At 42.3% G+C, this 25,461-nt stretch overlaps 1 protein-coding gene across 1 annotated transcript in view; it reads left to right on the forward strand.

The window, feature by feature from the left end:
* The first annotated feature begins 22,615 nt into the window (after nt 1-22,615).
* The window catches only part of LOC308291996 (sodium- and chloride-dependent taurine transporter-like), a 70,811-nt gene continuing 67,965 nt past the window's right edge, over nt 22,616-25,461 (forward strand). The window contains exon 1 of the mRNA XM_080734187.1: nt 22,616-22,731. The gene's annotated coding sequence lies outside the window, so the exon portion shown is untranslated. The remainder of the gene's footprint in view (nt 22,732-25,461) is intronic.

Consider the following 25,461-nt stretch of genomic DNA (forward strand, 5'->3'; position numbering starts at 1 on the left):
CTGTGCTACGTTACATTTGGTATAACATGGTTTTATTGTGAAAATAGCAGATCTACATGCTCACGGCGTTGTGAGCATGTAGATCGGCTATTTTCACAGTTTCTGCCTCTAATATTTGACCATTTGACCAATATTCTATTTGTCATTTTAGAGGTATTAAAAAGTCCTTAAATTGTCACTTTAGAAATGTGAATATACCCTCTATATACTTAAACTTTATGTTGGTTTGTTTACTGTTGAGTGAGAAAACACTGTTGCACATTAAGTTATTAATCTGCGGACCCCCCAAAATAATTGGGAGGGTCGTGTGTGATCTGATGACGTCATCAAACGATAAAGTCGACTTCAACTCAACTTTTTACTGAGTCGAGTCGACTTGCAAAAATCACAAGTCGTTAATGCCCTAGTAGATACTTTTACCTTGTTTTGTGCAATATAACAGTATTATCATAGTTTTTGTCCTGAACAGGGACCGAAACCACACACTCTCACCAGGTCCAGGACCTGTGTGTTGCACCAGACTCCCGATCCAGACATTTCATTCAGCTGCTGCAGGTGGTTGGGCCATGGTAGTACTACTGCAAGGCAAGCTCCACTTGGGCAAAGGTGGTGCTGCAGGCTCCGCTTGCGGCTTGAATGGCCCTCCTAAAGGCCTCACTATGGATTTCTTGGGCCCCTTACTTCCCGTTTCTGCGCGTGATCTAGGTGGATACCTTTTTAGGAGGCGGAAGCATGTTTGGAGTCTATTCATTTCCAATGAGAGAGCTAACGTGAACACAGCTTCTGATCTATTATTTTGCCCAGTGTTGTAAAAAGTACTCACATTTTATACTTAAGTAAAAGTATCAATACAGCAATTAAATACTCCATTACAAGTAAAAGTCCAGTATTCAACTTGTACTTGAGTAAAAGTATGAAAGTATTGGCATCAAAATGTACTTAAAGTACCAAAAGTAAAAGTACCAAATGTTTGAAAATAGCAGATCTACAAGCTCACATCGCGTCGCATCGCGACACGTTGTGAGCTTGTAGATCGGCTATTTTCAAATAGCCAAGGTATAGAATAGGGCTAAAGTGGTTTATATATGTTTTATAATATTATAATTTATATCTGCAAAGTAACTTAGTAACTAAAGTTTTCAAATAAATGTAGTGGAGTAAAAGTACAATATTTGGATCCGAGATGTAGTGGAGTAGAAGTAAAAGTATTGGAAATTGGAAATACTCAAGTAAAGTACAATTACCTCAAAATTGTACTTAAGTACAGTACTTAAGTAAATGTACTTAGTTGCTCCATGGTCACTGAACTAAATATTGGACCCAATCGTCACAAGCCACATAATATTAACACATTTGTCATACTAAAGTGGCTTTTTTCAGCTACACAAAAATCTTTGCCTATACTGCTCCCGGGTAGGGATACTACTGTATAAACAGTATTATGCATATTTATAACATTTCCATTGGGCCGCTTTAGAAGAATCTCCTCTTAAAGACAGAAATGTTGAGTCACACAGCGTCACCTCTTCACTCACACAGAGATGAGATCACAGTGTTTCCTGTTGTCCTGACACTGAAAAGTGAGAGACATGGAATATTTGACAGAATAATAACCTACTCTTTGGAGTTAGATTCAAGTTTTGAGATTTGAATGTCTGCTTAAAGGGATAGTTTTAAAATCCTTTTTTTGTCCCCCTATCGATCGTTTTTTAGTTTTTGTCGCATTCCTAAGCCAATAACTTGATGACCAGCAGTGGTTCTATGGAGACACAAGAAGTCTCCTCAAATTATTGGCTTAGGAATGTGACAAAAACTAAATTAAATCCATGAATTCAAGTCTCCATGAGGTGAGTAATCGATAGAAAGAAAGTCATTTTGGGGTGAACCATCCCTTTAATGTTCGGGTTGATATATCTTTTACATGCACCATGTTAGTATTAATGTTCTAGTTTATAAAACGCTTTCCACTTTTTTATCAATTTAATACTTTATGTGGACCATCAACGGATGCAAAAAATTGAGAAAGGGGAAAAACTTTGGCATTGAATGACATCTCCTTTCTATGGGAATATGCATTTATCTGCTCTTGTGGTCTCCTAGATGCTTTTCAGGCTAGTTCTGAAAGAAACCAGTGATTGAGGACGACCGAGAGAGACATATTCTAACGGGTGGCACATTTTGGAGTAATAGAATGAGACTTGTCCCATGCTTGTTCTATATTTGAGTGGTTGCTCCCTCTAGTATTGTGGCTAGTCAGTGATGAGGGAATTGAGGGCACTGCCCCTTTGACTATCTTAAATACCAATCCCATTTCTATTTGATTAACCCTGTCTTCTACCCTGAGCTACAATATATCCCAGACCAGCAAAGTGTGTGTGTGAATTACAATTAGGTGGGCCATGAAGTAGTCGACTCAGTTTGTTTTGGAAGGTCTGAAGCCTATAGTCTTTTTGCAGGGGTGCCCAAAGGGTAGTGATCTACCAGTAGATCTGTGCAGGTAGACCACATGACATGCCCCTAAACATTTAAATATAAACACAAATATTTATAAGCAAAAATCCACAAACCCATTTTTGTGTATCTATCACTTGAATTAAGTTCAAGAAGGACCTCTCAGCTACCTTCATGGCTTTTAAAGTACAGTAGGCAAATCCCAAATGCAATGATTTGTTTTCAAGAGTCAGTAAAGAACCCGAAAACCTACCACTTCCATACAGAATGGGATGAAGACTTTTCCCCTTATTATTTCCCCTACTATTTACAGTGTGTTTGTCTTATATGTAACGCCAGTGCCACTATTCCAAAGCCCCCTTAAGATACATTGTTTTTGGGAAGGTAGATCATGTTGAGCTGGTGATTTTAAAAGTAGCTCTCAAGTCACAAAAGTGTGGGCACCCCTGCTTTAGAGATATTGAAATGTTGTAGAACCAAGGGGTGGAAGCATAGTGAGAGTGGCATTGAATAAAAGAGGGCTCCGGGAAGAAGAGTCTTGTGAGAGCACTTTTGTTGACAAGAGAGGAAATTCTGCCCCCAAATCTTGTTCTTTGATTTACCGTTTCTTGTTCTTTCATTCATAAATGAACCTATTGGATTTTATTCCCGCTCTCGCTCACAAATCTAATAAAGCAGTAAATAAAGGTCTACTGTTAGCCCCTCCCCTCACACACTGTACAATCTCAGTGGGCGTGAATGTGTTGCCGTGGTAACAGGCAGAACAATGTCTTATGGAACCCAAAAATAATAAAATATTTAAAGCACATGGACCTCCACAATGATGCCATTATCTCCCATCAGCTTCACGCATTGTGAAGTCGAAAATAACGCTTTATGAGTGGCCTGGGGGAAATGTCTATTAACTTGCATGAAACGGTTTGGGGGGAATTAACCCCCCCGTTTGTTTGTTTTTTGCCAATATATGGCAAGTATATGCAGAATATATGCTACATATATGCCATATTCAGGTTCATATACCGGTATGTTGAATACTCATACTGTATAATTATGTAAATATATAAGAAATATGTCTCATATAGCTTATATACTGTATGTCCACATAATATATGCAAAGAAAATGGTAAATGGTGCATTTATATAGCGGTTTTATCCAAAGGACTTTACAGAGATTGTGCATTACATTCACCCATTCACACACACATTCATACACCGGTGGTGGAGGAAACCATGCAAGGCACCAACCTGCTCACCGGGAGCAATTAGGGGTTCAGAGTCTTGCCCAAGGACTCTTCGACATTAACTCAGGGGGAGCCCGGATTCGAACTGGGAACCCTTCGGGAACCCTTCGTGCTCTAATAACGGTTTCTCTACCCCTGAGCTATGCCGCCCCAAAGAAAAACATCAAATGACAGATGCTTTAGCACTTTTAATGGGTTAAGAGAATAAATAATAAATGCATGCACAGAGTATTATATATGATAAAAAAACAGGAAGAAAGACATTTGAAAAAGAACACTGAACATAATACTGACTATTGACCACTATTATCCTATTGAATCGATTAATTCACGAATCAATTAACCACATATTTTCGAAATTTTTTATCCCACAATTTTGTAACCCATTTTTTCACCCAGTGCCAATTGCCTATGTAATCCTGGGCTCTGCACTCCCTCTGCCGCGCCTGGGGAGACAACGGACTGACCTCATGCTTCCTTCTATGCATGAGGAGTCCAAGTTGCTTCTTTTCACCTGACAGTGGAGATTTCCCTGGTTTGGACGTAGCGCGTGGAAGTGGAAGGAACACGTTATTCCAACCATTTCCTTTCCCCTCTATCAGGCGCCCCGGCTGGCCAGGGGGAGGCATTATTGAGACCAGGATTACGTGCATGTTTTTGTGAGAGTATCAACCCTAGGAGACACGCACCGGGTGTGGTTAGGGTTAGGGGTTAGGGTTAGGTTTAGGCATAGTTTTACTGAGGTTAAGGTTAGGGTTAGGGCTGAGTTTAGGCATAGTTTTACTGAGGTTAGGGTTAGGATAAGGGTTGGGTTTAGGCACTCACTACACTGAGCACACACCCGGTGCGCATTTCCGAATGCACCCTTTGATACACTCGGACTGAAACACCAGCTGAAAACACTCTCCCAATTTCAGACATCCCACCATAGATCATACAGGCATACAGCACAGTAAGGCTAGTTAAAAACACAAAAGGTGCACAGGTTAAAACTGAGAGACACATTTATATAAAATGCACATTATATATCACATAACTCATTCAAAAGGTGTCACGACTGGGAATAATAATAATCATTTGCTGGTGCACAAATATGCAATGTTATTTATGTAATGCATTACATAAATATAGGCCTAGCCGTCTAGCATTTGGTCATGGAGTTAAAGAGCCTAATTGATATCGGGGACAAAAGTGTTGTTATTTTCGATTTGTTTGATTTAAAATAGCTAATGTAAAGTGTTTCTTCTGTCTGACGCCTGCGAGGGGAAAAAGGAAGGATTCTGCCAGCACAAAGTGTGTTTTTCCACACAGGCAATTCTGTTTTTTTGGGGGGTTTTTTGCACGAACCGCTCGCGGCATAAAATATTAAAATTGGACATAACAAACCAGAGAGCTCAAGTTGTAATGGTGGCTCGGCGTGGTGGCTCGCTGACAATAAGCTGTACCAGTTTGTGGCGAGGCTGTTTTTTTTGGTTTGCAATAACAAGCTCTTAAAACCACTGTACTGCCAGAGAGGGTGGCTCATGGAAATTTACCACCCTCTTCTCTCTCTCTCTCTCTCTCTCTCTCTCTCTCTCTCTCTCTCTCTCTCTCTCTCTCTCCCTCTTTTATTTGAATTTTTTCTTTCCTTGAGTCGTATTTCTGTCTGTCTGTCTGTCTGTCTGTCTGTCTGTCTGTCTGTCTGTCTGTCTGTCTGTCTGTCTGCAGTGGTGTTAAGTAAACAAGTATATTTACTCAAGTACTGTAGGCCTACTTCATTTAGATTTTTTCTTATTATTATTATAATTTTTTTTACTTTACTGGAGTATTTTCTGTTTTCTGTACTTTTACTTCCACTACTACCAACGAAAACATACATTTTTATACATTTGAAAACTTGTGAAATGGGAGCTTCTGCATAATGAGTACTTTTACTTCCTGAAGTATATTTTGATGCCAATACTTTTGTACTTTTACTCAAGTACATTTTTATTACCGGACCTTTACTTGCAACAAAGTTAATTTCTACATTGCGGTATTGATACTTTTATTTAAGTAAAAACTGTACTCTTACCCTTAACCCTATGTCTGCCTGTCTCTGTCTGTCTGTCTGTCTGTCTGCCTGTCTGTCTGTCTGTCTGTCTGTCTGTCTGTCTGTCTGTCTGTCTGTCTGGCTACCATGACCAGTGTGGGTGTGGACTGTGGAGATTTTGTCTGTTGTTTTTGTAACGTTCTGTCTTTTTTTCCGCTTTCAATATCAATTAGCTGAAGCCGCCAGCCAGAGAACCAATGTAATCTATCTAAGATCAGGTACCGTGGAATGGATGCATGCATCATAGTAGCCTACTGTATTCGCCATTTCTTTGATGAACATGAGTTGAGGGCTGGGGGTGTAGCACGATTTTGTAACCCATTTTCACCCGGTGCCAATTGCCTAAGCTGTAATCCTGGGCGCTGCTCTCCCTCTGCCAACCTGAGGAGAGCCCTGAACTGAGCTCATGCTTCCTTCAGTGCATGAGGAGTGAGCAGGCCGCTTCTTATCACCTGATAGGAGGGAGTTTCCCCGGTTGGACGTAGCACATGGAAGGAACACGTTATTCCAAACAGTTCCTTTCCCCTCCATCAGACAGGCGCCCCGGCTGGCCAGGGGGAGGCATTATAGAGACCAGGATTACTGCTTGTTTTTTGTGAGGGTATCTACCCTAGGGGACACGGGGAGAACATGGAAACTCCACACAGAAAGGCCCTTTCGCCAACCCCACCTGGGGTATGGGCAGGATTGGGCACTGATGACGTGGAGGAGAGAACACCTCTCAAAACATTCTGCATGTAACTTTCCGGCTCTAGCGCCGGATTTGAACCTGATTTGTCCCTCGCTCTGAAAATTGAATCGAAAAAATGTAATTGAATATAGCCTAGCCTGCCTGCCTACTCTGGTGAGAAATTGAATGTTGCCCCTCGGGTCAAAGGTTGTGTGTGTCCCACCTAGATGTAAAATGTCTCACTAGAAGAGCAAGGAGACCAAATACAACCACCCCATTTGGATACGTTATAATATTTGGAATTTGCAGAATCTCTTATAGTGTATGCAGGTTCAGGATCTTCATTCAAGATGTCTGTGACCTCTAGCTCCTCTGTCAGAAAGGATAACCAGTACTAGTCGGGGGCGTTAGGGAGATGACATGGTAATTTCGTGCTAATTAGTCTAAAAGCGCCGAATTTTGCACAGATGTAGCCCAGGGCATGCTCTAATGATTTAGCTAGGGTGCCCGAGTCTGTGACATTCGGGGTCGCCACAGCGGCCAAATCAAGTTGGGCTCCCATCGACTTTCAATACAGGAGGAAAATACCCAGAAAAACACTTTTTTTCTGGGTATTTAAGTAGGATGTGAGGGGTCTAACTAGGGGTTTGTCATGATGCTGAATCCATTGCAAGCGTTTGTTTTGCACAAAAAACATTCCATGGGCTAGAAATGCCCCCAGAAAACGATGGTTTAGTGATGAAAAGTGATGAGTCATCACTTTTCAGAGTTTTGTGGGTGTTTTCTGGAACTGTGGTGACCCCGAAGGTCGCCAACTCGGGCGCCCTAGCTAAATCATTAGAGCATGCTGAGCTACATCTGTGCAAAATTGTGCACTTTTAGACTGATTAGTGCGAGAAAAAAAACCCTTAGGCCTCCGACTAACATGAATGCTCACCCATACATGCATCGTTTTCTGAGGCCATTTCTAGCCCAAGGAATGTTTTTTGTGCAAAACATGCTTGCAATGGATTCAGCATCATGACAAACCCCTAGTTAGACCCCTCACATCCTACTTAAATACCCAGGAAAAAAATGTTTTTCTGGGTATTTTCCTCCTGTATAGAAAGTCAATGGGAGCCCAACTTGATTAGGCCGCTGTGGCGACCCCGAATGTCACAGACTCGGGCGCCCTAGCTAAATCATTAGAGCATGCCCTGGGCTACATCTGTGCAAAATTTTGCACTTTTAGACTGATTAGTGCGCAATATCCCTAACGCCCCTGACTATACTCACTTTGATGCTTAAAAAAAAGTATTGTTTAAAACAGGTACACATTATTGTGTTAAATTTTTTTATGCTTTAACTATTGAAAAATAGCAGATATAAGCTCACAGCGCGGCACCGAGTGCCGCGCTGCGAGCTTGTAGATCTGCTATTCTATAGATCTACCGATTCTATAAGTGTCTTTTGAATCTTTCTAAGATTTCTTTGAAAAACCCTATGTTTCCATGTCAGCAATCTGGCCAGCCATCGTCAAAGGAAAGGTCCTTTTCACTTAACTTAACAGTTAGTCTGTTCTTCAGAGACTACTGTGTCAGTGGTTCTCAAACCTTTTCAAGTGAAGGACCCCCAAAATGATATTTATTTGGCCACGGACCCCCCATCTCAAAACATTTAGTTCCAGGGACCAGCCAGGAGCAAAATTTGAGTTACAAACGTTTGGTTTGAAAAGACCAAAGATTTGCACACATTTTCACGACTTTTTCAAAAATAGCAAATCTACAAGTTCGCTGTGAGCTTGTATATCTGCTATTTTTCACTGGTTAAAGCATTCAATAATTCTAGGCCTAAATGGGTTAACAAAATGTATTGTTTAAATTGAAATCATAAGATAAGCCCCAGCAGCAGCAGATAACACCAGGGACGTTTCGGCCCTCAGGCCTTCCACAGCGTGAAAGTGAAGGCCGGTTATCCTTTCTAACAGACTATGTTTCTGCTTGAACCGTGCTTTGGACCAGGCGTTTTCAAAGTGGGTGACGGGGCACCCTGGGGTGCCGTCAGAGCCGTTTCTGGGCCCATGGGGGCCCTAAGCGTGATTCTGCTATGGGGCACGCTCGCGCCCGCGAAAAAATAATAGGCCTAATATTTTTTATCATTTTTTAATCCATTTTATAATGGAAATATATATATATATAAAATATATATATAAATGAATAAATAAAAAAACGACAACAACAGGCAACGTATTTTTGCTATGTTTGAAAAATAATAGGCCTAATATTTTTTATAATTTTTTAATCCATTTTATAATGGAAATATATATATATAAATACAAATATATATATAAATGAATAAATAAAAAACGACAACAACAGGCAACGTATTTTTGCTATGTTTGATTTGTTCTTTTCTTATTTAAATAAAAAAATGAAAACTTCCCCATGGGGTGCTGGAACACCTGCAGCACCCCTAGTTCCCACGCACTGGCAGAGTCCTGCACAGTGGCCACTGTGCCAAATTCACTTTCACTTTCAGAGGTGTGGATGCTCGGAAGCAAAGAAAGTCACCACAGTTTGATTTGATCATTCCTTAGTCAATTATGAAGGGATTTCAAAAATTAAAACGTCTCCATATTGCTTGGGAAGTCTACTTCGCAGAGGAACCGTGGCCTTTGCGATTCGCTAATCGCGGGATTTCGCATCGCGATTTCGGTTTGAAAACGATTAACCATGCAGCAGTAGTTCTTTTCTGCTGAGGAAGGGGCGGTGGGGGGCCTTTTTGGTCGGCGGGGCCCTACGCAGCATGCGTAGTCTGCGTGTACGGTCCGCCGCCGCTGCCGTGATGGCAGTCCAGGGGTGCCGTGAGATAATTTGATCATATTTGGAATTTATTTGGACACTTCATTTTAAACTTGAAATACAAAGTTATTTTCAGTCAGTTCTAACCAAAATGGCTAATAGCTCAATGTTTTCCTCACAACATAATCGCTAAAATATGCTATAAATATAAGTTGCTGGGAGTGAAAATTATGAATATCGTCACTGTCAGGCAAAAACCTTGTATCTCCAAGTTTCAAATGTGTATGTTTCTTTTTTTTCTTTTTTTTTATAAAAGCCCTACTTTACAAAAGTGTCACACTAGTAGTGAAATAGCAGATCTACAAGCACACAACGCCTCGCGATTGTGTGCTTGTAGAGAGAGATGAAGTTGGGTAATTAAGTAAGTAATTTTGAATACCGTACTTGTACTTGGAACAGGCTATTTCTACAATAGATGTATACCATATTGAATACTTTAGCTAGTTTTGAGAGGTCTGTAGTTTTGTAATGTTAGTGACAGTGAGGTACTAGTCTACCATGAGGCACATGCATAGTCAAATGTGCATGCAAAGGTAGGACTGAGATGCATGCCTTGTCTTCCCTACCGAATTAAGAGAGAGCACAACGATTTGACTTTCAAATCCAAGCAAACCAAACCTACAATCGTGGATAGTATAATCACAATTTCCACTGTTGTCACCTTTCTTCACGTATTGTTTTTTACTGATAACTATTGGACCACTAGTTTTGATATCTTTCTTAGGGACTACAGAAGAAAATGAGCTCTTAGATCAACTAACTCTGGTCATGTTAAGATTGATGTGGAAACTGAAGCGTTGATTCTTCGTTAAATAAAAAAATAAAAATAAAGCTATAATTGTTCGCGGTTCATCAAATCTGCATGCATGCGTGCATAGAACCGTGTGGGGTAAAGTATTGGTTCTCAAAGTGGTGTCCGGGGACCCCCAGTGGATCTTGAGGTTGGTAGGCAGGGGGTCCCCTAGCAAAAGTAATTAACGTAGCGTCACAGTCATTTTTAACCGCTTTCTCCAGTTCTATGTTGGCTATTCAAAAACAGCAGATCTACAAGCTCACAGCGTGTCACTTAGTGCCGCGCTGCAAGCTTGTACAAAAACTAAAAGAAAAAGGAGTAACAGACCATTTAGACCAGTGGTCCACAAAGTGGGGTCCAGGGACTCTGGGTTCCTTTTGGGAGGTCTAAATTGACCCTTACAAGTATTAGTCAGGGACCCAGTCCCTGATAATGGGAGAGGACCTGTGATGTTCTGCCGTACTTTTTATTTCAGTTTTATCTATTAGTTTGGTCATTAAGGTCCACATAATGAGAGGCCTGCTCTGCCGGAAACATTGCGAATTCTTTGTATGGCCATTTGTATATTCATTGTCCCATCGACTTCATTATACAGGAAAAGAATACAAAAATAAATGTGCTTTAAGTAGCATGTGAGGGGTCAAACTAGGGGTTCTTCATGATTCTGAATCCATTGCAAGCATTTGTTTTGCATGAAAAACATTCCTTGGGCAAAATGTTGTCCCCCAAAATTGTAAAAAGTGATGAGTCATCAAGAAATTTTCACTTTTCACAGTTTTAGGGGACCCCTCCTCGAGAACCCACTGTTGCAAACGCTGTTGTCGAACGTTGACCTTGTCCTGGAGCGAGGGGTTATTTTGCTTCCTCGCAGCACACAGAGACGCTAGACATAATTCACTGCTGCTGTCACTGCCAATATCCTAATTTGCTATTAAGTTGAGGATTACCACTGAGAGAGAGAGAGAGAGAGTGCTAAGCCCTCCATGCATGCTTAGCTGAAAGACCAGTGACCTGAAAAGCTCTGTCTGTCTGTCTGTCTGTCTGTCTCTCTCTCTCTCTCTCTCTCTCTCTCTCTCTCTCTCTCTCTCTCTCTCTCTCTCTCTCTCAATTCAGTTCGATTCAATGGAGCTTTAATTGGCACGGGAAAGCATTATTATGTTTACATTGCCGAAGCAAAAGTGTCAAAAACTATCTTCTCACCGTATCTTTTGTTCTTCCTAATTTTATATAGAAACCCTTTGCTTTTATATACCCAATATGGTCCCCAACCTGTGGGCTGGGGACCGCCGGTGGGCCGTGGTGAAGGTGTTGTACGCAGGCCCCAAATAATTGGCAAAACACCAAGATTTATGGACAAAAAGTCAAAAAGAAAAAGACTTGGAAAACGTTGAATAGGCACTTAAAGCATACTGAATTTACCTATCAGTTCCATTGATCCAAGCCAGAACAACACCAATTGATTGATCATTAAAAATGAAGGTGCTCTGAAAAGGCACGCAGCCCTCCCATCTGACCCTTAAAGGACAACTTTTTTTTTTACAACAAGGGTTCATATTTAAGATTGAAAAAGAAAAGATGAAGAGTGTTAAAATGTTTTCATTTAGGCTACTGCTTTCTATCGTTTTAGCCATTTTAATGATTTTGATTTCAGTGGTTGGGGGCATGCGTGCAAGTGGCTAAATATGTATTTTTAGACACAATAAGCCGGCAATGTCTTTATTACTATTTACAGTAACACTACTAGCCTCCATAAGTCACATCTGCCCATGAGAGATTGTGGTGCATCTTGGGAATGGGTTTATTGTGTCTAAAAAGACATATTTGCATTTGACACTTGCATCCATGCCCTCTCCCATTGAAATCAAAGTCATTAAAATCTCAAAAACAATAGAAAGCAGTAAATGAAAACATTTTAACACTCATCCTTTCTTTTCTTTAATTACAATCTAAAACAGGGGTCTTCAATGTTTTCAGGCCAAGGACCCCTTAGCTGATAAGGAGATGAAGCAGGGACCCCCACAACCTTGTCAAAGGTTCCATATAGTTTCATTGTTTGACAGCACAATCATTAGGGTATTTTGGATTCATGTCAATTTGTGTTTTCAGATATTTAACCACTTGAACTGTCAATACTTCTCCCCTCTACACCAAACCTCTTTGTCAAAAATAGCCGATATACAAGCTCACAACGCCTCGCAGCGCGAGGCGTTGTGAGCTTGTAGATCTGCTATTTTTGGCCAAAGTTCTCAGAATCTGGTTAAGAATCTGGCTAAAAAGGAGATTTTCTTTATTTCTTTCTATCACACAAAGATTAACACACGGCGGTCGCGGCAGCCCAACAGCTGGCTGCCGTGCTGAGGGATCATCTGGGTGGGCTGAGGGTCAGTCAGACTAGCTGCCCTGTGGTATTACTGATATCATTGATCCAAATCTCATTACCACCGGAAACCCACAGTCTTTATTCATGCATCAGCATTCAGTTCTACTTGAAAATCATACTGCACTTTATACATAATTCACTTTAGTAAACACATTAGGGCTGGGACTCGATTAAAAATATTGATCTGATTAGAGGCTTATAGTAATTAATTAATCGGAATTAATCGCACGTGTAATCACTTATAAATATTTGACCTGGTTATTTTTCAAGTTACCTAACAGTACAACCACCTATAAGGTAACACAAACTAAAAGAAAAAGGAGCAACAGACCATTTAGACCAGTGGTCCTCAAAGTGGGGTCCAGGGACTCTCTGGGTTCCTTTTGGGAGTTCTAAATTGGCCCTTACAAGTATGTAACGCTGGCAGTACGGGTACATTTGGTTTCATTTGTATACTGTCATACCTGAGAATACCTGAGAAGCTTTTATTTTCTTATTCATTTTGGTATACTAGTGAATCTGAGTGAATTTCTTAAATCAAATTATAAATGTCCCGTCCACTGGGCCATGCAAAGCGGTCTGATCGTCGTCTTCTCCCAATGCGTGAGCTGGGGTTTGGTGTCTGTTGTTGGGTGCACCGGTTTGATCGATATGCCTGCAACTCGTCCAGGAAGAAGGGTTCTGTGATGCAAAAAGTATAAGCGTGATTAAAATGCGTCGTTTTATTTAATCGTGTTATTTTTCTGTAATCAATTAATCAAAATGAATCAGTTAAAGTCCCAGAGAACTGCGACGTGACAGTGTTTCTAAAGCATAGTTACAGGCGATGCAAAAATATATATATATATATATACCGGTATGCCTTTTGTTAAATGTATCCAATGTCATCTTGAAAACCTTGTTGATTTTTCATCTAAAATGTCTGTGCTAAAGCCACAGTAGCAATCCGTTAATACCCGGTCACATTTCACTTAAATGTCAGAGCTTAACCCGGCATGTAAATATGACATAAACGCATTAATGTTGTAACTGAGATCTGAACATCTGTCCAAGTTCAGCGGGAGTTTGCCGGGAGTTAGCCAAATATAATAGCAAGCTAATATCAATGCACTCACTATCTGTTTGTGGTCAATGGCGGAAATGTCTGCGCTCCGTTTAGGGCATTAACGAAAAAAAGTCGACAAGTCGACTCAGTCGACTTCATTACATAAGTCGACTCCCACCAGAGAATGTTGAAAGTCGAAGTTGAAAAAAAAAAACGTTCTATTGTGAAAATAGCAGATCTACATGCTCACAACGCCTCGCAACGTAGATCTGCTATTTTCAAAATTTCTGCCTCTATATATTTGACAATTTGGACAATGTTTAATTTGCCATTTTAGAGGTATTAAAAAGTCTTTAAATTGGCACTATAGAAATGTGAAGATACCCTCTATACACTTAAACTTTATGTTGTTTTGTTTACAGTTGAGTGAGAAATCAATGTTTACATTAAGTTAATCATCTGGGGACCCCCCAAAATAATTGGAGGGTCGTGTGTGATGCGATGACGACGTCATCGCATCACACAACGACCCCCCAATTATTATGACGTCATCAAACGATAAAGTCGACTTCAACTCAACTTTTACTGAGTCGAGTCGACTCGCAAAAATCACAAGTCGTTAATGCCCTAGATTCGTTACTTCTACCATCAAATTTAAGAAATTATTTTAAACTACTAAAAAGAAAAACTTGTAATGAAATATTGACACTTGATAGAACTTGATAGTACTCTAACGATCTACAAGCTCACACAGCGCATTGCAGCGTGGCCTGAAAGGTTTTGTAGATGGGCTTGTAGATGGGCTAGTTTTGGTGCGTGACACCAGCGCACAACTAAGTGTAAATAAAGCTTAACCTGCAATTACGTAAATGCTGCTGTAACTGTAAGTTGCTGCAGTACCAAGAAGATCTCTTTACAGGATTGTCCTGAAAGGACAGGGATTTAGGCCCAACAGTCAGGCAAGCAACTCACTTTTACCCTGCCCTACATCAAGCTTTCTCACATTTAGTTTAGACATAGTCTTTTGAATAAAAAAAAGCATTTTGTTTTGGTCATATATTAGTCGTCTGAAAAAGGTTACGTTTTAGTCTAGTTTTAGTCGACTAAATATAAGATTTTAGTCAACTAAATCTACAGTTGATTTTGCAGACAAAAATCTATTTTGACCTTGGTGGCGTCGTAATGGCAGATTTTTTAACTTTTTTGCATGCTGAAAATTACCGGTCTACAAGCTTGTCGATCTGCTATTTTCAGAACACAACACCTGAGCACTGCCAAAACATAAAATATATGACGACGAAAAGTCAATCATTTAGCTGGGGGTCCCCAGCCTTGAGGGGGTTCCATGGGGTCCCCATCTAAATGATTGATTGTTAACACAATCCTGGATCCAGGGGGAGGGGGTCCTCGTAATGCACACCAAACTGGGGGTCCTTGAAATAAAAAAACGTAAAACGGTGCTCTGTATTTTTCCAGGGTCATGTTACAACTGATGCCAGTCAGAGGATGACATCATCATCATCATCATCATCATCATCATCATGGTGGTCGTCATTGAGTGCAGGAGGAAGACAGGAGGACAGACTGGCCTCTCTGGTAGGAATGCTGTTTATTTGCGTGCTGCGCTGCCAGTGTGTGACAGTCAGATGCTTACGCTCCACATGACCCTGCAGCTCCAGTAATATGGGATTAAACCTTTCAGGCTCACTTAAAGTATTAGCTGCCAAAACACAGACACACAGAGAGAGAGGGAGGGGGAGAGAGAGAGAGAGAGAGAGAGAGAGAGAGAGAGAGAGAGAGAGAGAGAGAGAGACAGGGAGAGAGAGAGAGAGAGACAGACAGAGAGACAGAGAGAGAGAGACACAGAGAGACAGAGAGAGAGAGAGAGATTCCTTTTATTAGGACAGCAGCAGCGCGTTTGGTGAAGTTAGTTGTTCGGGGCGACAAAAGAAAAAGAAAAAAGTTGTTTGCTTAGAACTAAATATAATTGCGATTGAAGGTCGCAGTTTACTATGAGAAACGTCACAGCCTGTCCGTGTCCGTCTGCCTGGACGTGTAGACGTGTACACATCTTTACGGTCTATGGGTTTGCCGCTCTGGCTTCGCTGTGATGTCACACTAACAGAATCCCTTTCATGCCCATATATGGCGTTGCCTGATCAACATTAATGATGCCCTGTTAGAGAGAACCCTGTGATGCCAGGGGGAACAAATCCCTTTTATGCCCATATATGGAGATCCCTGATGTCCACATCCCTGATATCCTCATCCCTGATGTCCACCTCACTGAGGCGCTTGTTGCCTGAGGCGTCTTACTAGTATAATATAAACCTTGCCTTGTCCTTGCACTTCAAGAGCCTAGACTTGGCCTTTGTCTTTGCCTTTCCCTGCCTTGCATTGCATTGCCCTTGCCCTTGCCTTGCCATGGCATAATATAACCGACCCACAGCAGTGCACAGTTGTGCTGTGCGGAACTAATTGGCGCTGCTGCATTAGTGTGTTTGGTCTCACACTGTCATCGCTGTGTTTCATATTTAGCCCGTCGGTCACAATGAGGCCCATTATGCGCCTCATATCTATTTCTGTGTTTGGGTTATGGTGTGATAATATAACGCTCTGTTTGAGGTGAGTCACAAGGTTCTGTCAGAACATGGGGTCGTGCAGGAAGACTCGTTCTGCTTGATGGGAGACAGGATTACACTGCTGCTAGCATGTGACTGCTCTTATACAGTCTAGAGCAGGGGTTCTCAAAACCTTTTTAGGCTGTGACCCCCAAAATAAACATAATATATGAACTGGGGACCCCCACCCTGACAAGCACTTGGAATTGTAGGTACTAGTAAGACGACTCAGGGCTCGCGCCACAGTGATGTGGACATCACAGATGTGTACGTCAGGGATCTCCATATATGAGCATAAAAGGGATTTGTTCCCCTGGCATCACGGGGATCTCTCTAACAGGGCATCATTACTATTGATGACATCAGGGAACTCCATATATGGGCATAAAAGGGATTCTGTTAGTGTGACATCACAATGAAGCCAGAGCATGAAGCCAGAGCGTGATGTCAGAGCGGCAAACCCATAGAAACCCATAAAAGTGTGTAGACGGACGCGGACAAGCTGTGATATTTATCATGGTAAACTGCGACCTTTCTCGTCATAGTTGTATTCAACAAAATGAATAACACTGCCTGGACCAGGAACTCAGTGGGTCCCGTTAACCTTTTTTCTATGGAGGTTCGTTTTCAGACAAAAACTGAGACGGCTTGTGGTCCCGGCGTCCTCCTGATGACCACAACAAACCACCAATACCAGAAGACTCGCCCTAAAACACAGTCGCCCCGGGCGTCTCCCCGGCGGAGTGGTAGAACGGTCTCTGCCTGGTGTTCCTAAACGTAACCTCAGTAAACTATGCCTAAACGGTTAAACCACTAACCTTAACCAAAATAAACTGTAACTGTTTTAGTTCTTTTTTTTTTACTTTTGCATACTTGAGTATTTAAAAAAAGCATGTACTTTTGAATACACTTGATTATTTTTCAAAGCAAGTAGGCTACTCTAGTACTTTAAATCAAGTGCAAAATTGCACTGTGCAACTTTCACCTGAGTCTTTGAGTAATATTTGACCAAGAGTACCTGATGTACTTTGACTCAAGTACTGAGGGGTTTGAGTACTTTGCCCACCACTGGAACTGAATCTTTGACGTCATTAACAGGACGTCATAAGGACTTTTTTGTTTGACAGGATTTATGTTGGTTGAAATCAGGTGATATTCTAGGCCAGACACATATCATAACTAGTTAGATATGTCCCAGAATGTAACCTTATATGCTCATATTTCATCTAACATTACAAACAATAACAATAATCCTGTCAAACAAAAAAGTCCATATGACGTCCTGATCATCTGTCTGGCTGTAATCAGGCCCCAACGAGACGTCACTGATTGGTCCAGGTCCTGACAGGCTTGCTGAGCTGGCTTCATAAAGTCAAGACATGTTGAGCTACTTTAGATTCAGCTTAGGTTTTTGTCTCAGTCAAAGAGTTTCCATTCTAACGTGTTTTGTCGTCGCTTCGTTTCACTTAACTTCCTGTTTCCTGGCTTCTTTTTTTCTTCTTCTCCCACCTCTCGGGTGTCAGACTACGTTTGGCGGTGCATGCATGCTGACAGAGCCTTTGTTCTCTGCAGGGGAAGCCATCGCTGACTTGCAGGGTACTGGGTGGTACTGCTGAGAGGGGGGCAACAGGGTACTGGGTGGTACTGTTGAGAGGGGGGCAACAGGGTACTGGGTGGTACTGCTGAGAGGGGGCAACAGGGTACTGGGTGGTACTGTTGAGAGGGGGGCAACAGGGTACTGGGTGGTACTGTTGAGAGGGGGGCAACAGGGTACTGGGTGGTACTGCTGAGAGGGGGGCAACAGGGTACTGGGTGGTACTGCTGAGAGGGGGGCAACAGGGTACTGGGTGGTACTGCTGAGAGGGGGGCAACAGGGTACTGGGTGGTACTGCTGAGAGGGGGGCAACAGGGTACTGGGTGGTACTGCTGAGAGGGGGCAACAGGGTACTGGGTGGTACTGTTGAGAGGGGGGCAACAGGGTACTGGGTGGTACTGTTGAGAGGGGGGCAACAGGGTACTGGGTGGTACTGTTGAGAGGGGGGCAACAGGGTACTGGGTGGTACTGTTGAGAGGGGGGCAACAGGGTACTGGGTGGTACTGCTGAGAGGGGGGCAACAGGGTACTGGGTGGTACTGCTGAGAGGGGGGCAACAGGGTACTGGGTGGTACTGCTGAGAGGGGGCAACAGGGTACTGGGTGGTACTGCTGAGAGGGGGGCAACTTGATTTGCAAGCGGTTAGAGATGTCAGTTTCGAAAGAGCCATGGTGTGTGTGTGTGTGTGTGTGTGTGTGTGTGTGTGTGTGTGTGTGTGTGTGTCCTGGGTTGCATGCAAATGGACATGTTAACCTCTTAAAGAGGTGGTTCCATAGTGTTGTACTTTTTCTGTTTTGTATGTGTCTATGGAGTTAACATTACTCTAATAGAACCCAAGGTGTGGTTATAAAATGCATTATGCAGATATGTCTTCCCCATAGACATAGAACTTCGGCTCTGGTGCGGGTGTCGCTCTCCATTCCGACATGTCGCCACTCCGAAATTGACTCCTTATTGTCGGAGTGGCGACATCGGAGTGGCGGGGTGTAACCCTCTGGTGCAATTATGCGTCGAAGGACAAAGGGAATCCGTGAGCATCGCTTTCACGTGCGTCACACATACAGAAGTTGTTGCTAGGCCAATCAGAGGCAGGTGGGGCGGTTCTTTAAGTACGCAGCCTGTAAGAACAGCTGAGCCAGGCAACATCGGAACTGGCTCTGTTGAAATGAAGTGTAGTCCTTGGATAAGACCAAGGTAAGACCCGGAAAAGACACGCTGTGATTTGCCAGTAGTCACTTGACTGGCAGCAGTCCTTTAGTTTTTCCAGGAAGTCCGGACTACAATTGTTGCTCCAATGAACTGCAGAGGCGAATGAGGCATCTTGCTTTTTATATCTGTGTATCTTCCCTGTGTATTTTTGTTTACTTCCTGAAAGCTGAAAGTCTCTGAGAAAGGCCCAATTGAAATACACCGCTTTAACGGCATCATAAAATCATCCCCTCCCCCTTTTACCATACAGAAACACTGTAGGTGTGGCTAACTCCATCTGGGTCACCACCCACCTGACAACCAGGCATATGAACATTAATTAATGGACATTAATTAATTAACTATAAGTATCTTAAAGTATAATTGTAGCCTATATGACTTATTAAGGTATTAAAGATGGTCCATTGCTTCTGTGTGCTTTCCATGTTTAAGACAAAAACACAAAGCCAACAATACATTGATTGTGCATAATGTGTAATGAGAATAATTTGGTTTCTTACATAACCTGCCTACCGAAACTTAGCATATTTGTCAGTCAAATATTTTCAGTCAAATTGTGCAGAGTCTAGTGGTTTGAAATCCTCTGTGGTGCATCCGGCTTTGTCGCTATTTTCACAATATTTATCTGTGGAACCCATGGACCTTAGAAAAATGGGCACAGTGGTCTACTCTCAACTTGTGACCCCCTAAAATAATATTTCAACTGGGGATCCCGCACCCCGACAAGCACTTCGGATTTTAGGAGTTCAGGTGTTCACTTTTGTTTGACTCGGGTCCATAAATATTGTGAAATTAGCAGATCTACAAGCTCACAACACCTTGCAATGTGAGGGGCTTGTAGATCAGCGAGCTTATAGATCAGCTATTTTCTAAATGTTTGCCTCTTTCTCATATTATTTGACAATTGGGCCAATTTATTTTTGGGCCAAATACATATCATTTTGGGGGTCCTTGACATTACAAAGTTTGAGAACCACTGATATAGCAACATACGTTTTTTTTCAGAAAACTGTAGGATTTAGAAGACATTTGTAGAATCGGCCTTTATCAGTTGTTCTCAAACTCTGTATTTGGTCGAGGAGCCCCATCTCAAAATATTTTGTTCCAGGGACCCCCACTAGCAAAGATTTGAACAAAACGTTCACTCTGAATTTGGGTCTTGCCTTAAGCTAGATGCAGAATAGATAGACGCAGCTCAGACCAGTTGACAAACGAAAGGTGGTGGTGGGGCCAATGGCAGGTGAGCCAGTATATGGGTGGAAAAAAAACAGCTAACAACAGACACAGAAGGGTGTGCAGGGGGGCAGGACTTCTTTGGCATATAATGACTAAATTGGGGAGAAAATAAACAGGGCCTGCACAGAAATACACTCACTATGCTGTTTTCTGGAACGGGGCCCAGTTCTCTCAAGGACCCCAGATGTCCTGCTAACCAATTAATTAGATTTGAGTGGCTTAGTCACCTTGTGATTGCAGTCTCAAATTGACATGATGACACCATCGGCAGTTTGTAGTGCCCTAATTGTAATGAATGCCACCTTTGAACACGTTATGTAAGACTTCGGGTGGCAGTGCATGGCTCAGGGGTATAGAGTGGCGTTCCCAGTTCGATCCCGGGCTCCCCCAGAGTTGGTGTCGAAGAGTCCAACTCCTCGAGACACTGCTGAACCCTGAAACCCTAATTGCTCCCGATGAGCAGGTTGGTGCCTTGCATGGTTTCCTTGGCCATCGGTGTATGAATGTGTGTGTGAATGGGTGAATATAATGCACATTCATTGTAAAGCTCCTTGGACAAAGGTGCTATATAAATGCAATTTTATTATTATTTTACTTTGAATCAAACCTGGACCAAAGTCAACAACAACAACAAGCCTAGCCTTTAACACTGTGGTGCTTTTTCCGTCGCAAGTTTACTATGAAAACGGTCACAGCATGTGTGAATCTCTGTCTGTCACACCTGACACTGTGGTTCTATGAGTTTGTCTGTGGTTCTATGGGTTTGTCGCTCTGACGTCATGCTCTGACGTCACTGTGATGTCAGGGGAACCACTCTTAACAGAATGGGTTTGCGGCTCTGACATCACGCTCTGGCTTGATGTCCCTTTCATGCCCATATATGGAGATCGCTGATGTCACCACGAGTCACACTTGCAAATTACGTCCTTGTCTGTTTTATGCCCATACATGGAGATCCCTGTCCCGATGTCATCAATATTAAGCGCATATCTGGGAATGCCCATATATGGGCATGTTCTGACATCACATTGTTGACTATCATGCAGGGGTCTGGTGCAACTGGTCCGATATACATCACTGGCCAGATGACCAAGAATTGATGTCCTCCTCGCCCTTGATGTCCTCGCCGAATTATTGTCCTCGCCCTTTAGGGTGAGGTCGCATGTCGCCCTGAGGCGTGTTACTAGTATTATTACCAGTAAGACTCCCTAATCGGGAGATAAGCGACCATCAGGTCACAGCGTGATTTTAGGCCAAAATGTGTAGGAGCAGTGTCCAAAAATGTGTTTGAAAAAATCGGCCTGACGGTGGCGCTATATGGGACAGATCCATGTTGATGACATGAGTGTAGACATACTGTGTAGCGATTTGCGTGATTTTAGGGCAAAATCTGTAGGAGTAGTGTTCAAAAATGTGTTTTAAAAAATCGGCCTGAAGGTGGCGCTATATGGGACATATCCATGTTGATGACATGAGTGTAGACATACTGTGTAGCGATTTGCATGATTTTAGGGCAAAATCTGTAGGAGTAGTGTCCAAAAATGTGTTTTAAAAAATCGGCCTGAAGGTGGCGCTAAATGGGACAGATCCATGTTGATGAGATGAGTGTAGACATACTGTGTACCGATTTGCGTGATTTTAGGGCAGAAATTGTAGGAGCAGTGTCCAAAAATGTGTTTTGCAAGAATCGTCCTCATGGTGGCGCTAGAAGAGGGCCATGTGAGAATTGAGGTTGTGGTTTGGCAGGCAAGGAGTGTGTGTGCAAAATTTGTCTTGGATCGGGGCAACGGTTGCGGAGATATGAGCAGGGCAAAAGTGTGACGTGTGACAAACGGACAGACAGACAGACGGACAGACAGACAGCCGGTGGAGGTTTTTGATAGTAAGTGCGACCTGACGGTCGCAATTACTTTTTTTTTTTTTTTTTGCAGAAGAAAGCTGGCTTATGAGTTATGAATGAATATAGATGAAATAATAGTTCTGCAAAAATGGCAAGGTTATTTATATTGGTTGCCATGGTGTTCCACTGTCTGCTACATCTGGTACTGTATCTGGTGACTCAGTTTTAGCCGTTTGGAATAAATTGTCTCTTGGCTTTGCCAAAGAAAACCTAACCAAAGAAAGAACTGATCTACAAGCTGATGACAGATAGTTGTCTGCTTGTAGATCCGTTCTTTGTTTAGTCTTTTTTGGCAAGGCGACGCACGGTCGTACGGAGGCAGTATAAATGGGTGTGTGTAGCGAGCGACGGTTGGAGAGATGAAGCATGGGGGAACCTGTCGCTTTAAGAAATAGGTCTCCTGTTGCACGGCAGAAGAAGCTGGTGATTTTCCACTCAAACTGATATTAAAACACACACACACACACACACACACACACACACACACACACACACACACACACACAGCCGCTCATAGAAACGCTCCACACTCACACATACACGCGCACACAGAGAGAGAAAATAATCTCCATGCAATTATTTCACTCAGCAATCACCGCACACAGCACAGTACACACCTACCTGCCTGCTTACAAAAGGAACAACAGACAAGCCACTAAATTAAAAAAGTAAACCAGACAGGTAAATAAAACCCAGCATCTTTTCTTCTTGTTACATAAATGTGTGTTTAAAAACAACAAAATATATATACTATAATATAAAGTTGACCGCCTATAAAGTAGCCATTTAGACTATGGTCTAATAATTGGCTAGTGTAACAATTGGCAACTTTGAGTATGGATATGGATTTCCAGTCGTTGTAATGTTTCCAGATATTGGACAGTAATAGGCTAGACAAACGCACGATTCTTCTTATTCTTATTATTAGAGGCTGTTATTATTATAGGGAACAGTCAATTAATTAAAGACAGATCCGCTACTCCGTGGTTATATGGCTTCATATCAGGACCTTTATTATCAACCAGTCATTTCCAGCGTTTAACGTTATGTTGTGTGATTTATTGCGTTTTCTTTAGGCTTGCATGGACCGTTTGAAATGATTTAACGTGCGGTGCTGTTTTGGGGACGGTTGATGATGCTGAACAATCATAATAGCCTCGCTCTTTCTTGGGGATGTTGTTTGTTATTAGTGCAGATGCGATCCAGCTGTGGAATATGAAATGATGAGCCTGTTATTATGCATTGAAAACAACTTGAGAAGAAGGCTGTTTATTTGTGTGGCTTTGATCCGCCGTGGTAACTCCATTTCCGCACTATAAGCCCATGGATTTAAACCGCTACATTATTTATATGTCATCCTTAAGACGCGGTGCCACTTCAATGCTGCCGACAACAAGAGCTCATAATAGGCTATAATGTCTAATGTGTCATTGGGAGTGTTTTTCTGATGATGGCGTTTTTAGCATAAATGAAACAGAAAGTGGGTTGATGATGGATGTAGTCCCATAGTAGACATACTGTGTAGTGTTGAATAAGAGAGAGAGAGAGAGAGAGAGAGAGGGTGAAAGTGCAAGTGAATTAAATCCCACGCGAGTCGTTTGATAAACGCAGCACGTCGTAATTGTCGCTCTTTGAACACTTTCATTGCATTGTTTAGTGTTTGCGTGTGTGTGCGCGCGTGCGTGCGTGTGTGTGTGTGTGTGCGTGCGTGTGTGTGTGTGTGTGTGTGTGTGTGTGTGTGTGTGTGTGTGCGTTCTTTTGTGCGCGTGGAAGCAAATATACCAAAAGCTGCCACGCCCACTGAATGTCGCTCAGTGATGGAAGAAAGAAGCCCCTAAAAGCCAGTGTTTCTCAAACTTTCACATTTCAAGGTCTCCCCCTTAACTCTGACAGTACGGAACCAAATGGACCCGATAGGGTTCATTTGGTTCCATGTGTACACTGTCAGAGTTACAGACTTGTATGGGTCAATTTAGACCCATACAAGTCAAATGGAACCACATTGATTGATTGATTGATTGATTGATTGATTGATTGATTGATTGATTGATTGAAGACTTTATTAGAAGTTTGCATAGGAAAAGGTGTAATCATTTACCCCCATTGATTCCGGATGGGGACCCAAATGGATTCGGGTCCCCATTCGGTACGAATGGGGGTACATTTATTGTAATCACATTTTTGTCTTAGGAATGTGACAAAAGCCAAAACATATTATTGAACTCAATTCTCCATGGCGTGAGTAATCAATAGAAAAAAAGTCATTTTGGGGGTGAACTACTCCTTTAAGTATATTGACATCAAAATATACTTAAAGTTATACCATGTAACTTTTTTTATAAAACAAATCTTAAAATTGTCTTTATATGTTTTCTATGAGCCGTGAGGGGGGGAGAATTTTGCGGCAAAATGACGTCATCTGCATCATCTGTATACGTTGTGTATACGTTGGCCAATCATATGGCGGATCATAAACACATGGTACACTACCGGCCAATCACAGTGCAGATCATACACTGCCGGGCTCTTCAGGAAGTACACTGCAGTGTTTACACTGGTCTAGGTCGTCTAGCATGTAACTCCCCAACCGCTGCTCGTAGAGGGACACGAGAGACCTCGATGGATGCGTCTCGGTGAGGCGAGGCGGACTCGGTGGTCTGAAGGGCCGGTCCGCGGCCGAAAAAAGCAGACGCGACCGCGGTTTGCTCTACCGCTACTGACCGACCACTAGTTGAGCAACTTACACAGTATAGCTTTAAAGGAGTAGTTCACATGCACCTAAAATGCCTTTTTTTCCTATTGATTACTCACACCATGGAGACTTGAGTTCAATAATATTTTTTTTGTTTTTTGTCGCATTCCTAAGACAAAAATTGTATAGCCTAAGAGTAAATTTACCCCCATCCGGATTCTGGATGGGAACCCAAATGCATTTGGGAATCAATGGCGGTACTGCAGGTTCAGACATTTGAGTGGCCTATTAGTCTATCTCTCTAAGTACCAGACAGACCATTATTCAGCATAGCATTACAGTTGCATCTTGAGAGAATAATGAAGATGTTTGTGTGGTGTTGTTAAGTTGTTGCTCAGGCTTTTATTGGTTTTAACTTTACATTGGCAAACAGCTCAGAGCAAATGCACGAATAATGCCCACTTCTATGTGACGATTCTGTTGCATGCATTGATATAGGCTTATTTCAAGCGTTACTAATGTTAAGAGGAGGCTTGTTCCAATTGCCAAGCCCTCGTGCAGCTCCCGGCAGAGCATTGGAACCGGACCCATTTTTTTAAAATTGTCATATAGGCTATTGGTTCTCACGGTGGGTTCCGGGGGTCCTGGAGGTCGTTCCACGGGGTCCCCAGGAAAATGATGATAGTTGATAGTTGCATGGGGAAATAGGAACCAAATTG

This window comes from Nannobrachium achirus (assembly GCF_963921795.1).
Source record: "Nannobrachium achirus genome assembly, chromosome: 9".
Lineage (NCBI taxonomy): Eukaryota > Metazoa > Chordata > Actinopteri > Myctophiformes > Myctophidae > Nannobrachium > Nannobrachium achirus.